The sequence below is a fragment of the Galeopterus variegatus genome, unplaced genomic scaffold (assembly GCF_000696425.1).
Source record: "Galeopterus variegatus unplaced genomic scaffold, G_variegatus-3.0.2 Scaffold9393, whole genome shotgun sequence".
Lineage (NCBI taxonomy): Eukaryota > Metazoa > Chordata > Mammalia > Dermoptera > Cynocephalidae > Galeopterus > Galeopterus variegatus.
In genome coordinates, this window is record NW_007735504.1 from 11,845 (window position 1) to 12,979 (window position 1,135).

The window sequence follows — 1,135 nt, forward strand, 5'->3', positions numbered from 1 at the left end:
TAATAGATAAACAAAATGCATACACCCAAACATTGGAATATAACTCAACAATAAAAAGGACCAAAATACAAACACACAAATATATACAACGGAGAAGTCTCAAATCATTATGCTAAATGAAAAAAGCCAGAGGGAAAAAGAAGACATGCTATGATTCCATAGTGACAGAGAGCAAATCAGTATTTGCCTGGGGACAGGAGTAGTGGGAGAAAGTGACTGCAGAGGGTCACAGAGAAACATTAGGAGGTCATGGAAACGTTCAGTGTCTTCATAATGATGTTTNAAAAAAATACTGGAATAAGTGAAGTTGACAAGGTCACAGATTACAAGGTTAAAATACAAAAATTAATATATTAGCATTGGTGAAAAGATAGACAAATAAATCAATGGAGGGAAAAGAGAATCCATAAATAGACCCATATATGGAATTGATTTTTTGACAGAAATGTCAAGGCTATGCAATGGGAGAAGGAAAGTCTTCTCAATGGTACTGTAAATACTGAAATATCTGTATGGGGGAGGAAATAAACATTGGTTTTTACCTTATGCCACACACAATGATTAACCTGAAATGGACAATATACTTAAATATGAAGCCAAGACTATAAAATTTCTAGGAGAAAACCTAGTAGATTATCTTTGCAATATTAAGGTAGGCAAGATTCTAAAATAGCACATACACAGCATGAATCATAAAAAAAATCAATTGGACTTCATTAAAATTCCTATCTTGCTCTTTGAAAGACACCATGAAACATACAAAACAACAAGCCACAGAACTGGAGAAAATATTCACAACATGTATAGGATTTGTATACAGAATATGTAAAGAACTGAAACATCATAATAAGACAAGCAATCCAATAAAAGATGAGCAAAAATGACTGGACAGTCACTTTACCAAACAAGATATACAAATAACAAATATACATATGAAAAGATGCTTAATACATTAGCTGCCAGGGAAATGCAAATTAAAACCACTAAGAGATACCACCAAACACCCATTAGAACAGCTAAAATTGAAAAGACTGGCAACTATCAAGGATTTGGAGCAACTGAACTACTGGTGGGAATGAAAAAATGCTACAACCACTTCGGAAAATAGGCTGTCTATTAAAAAGTTAAATATTCA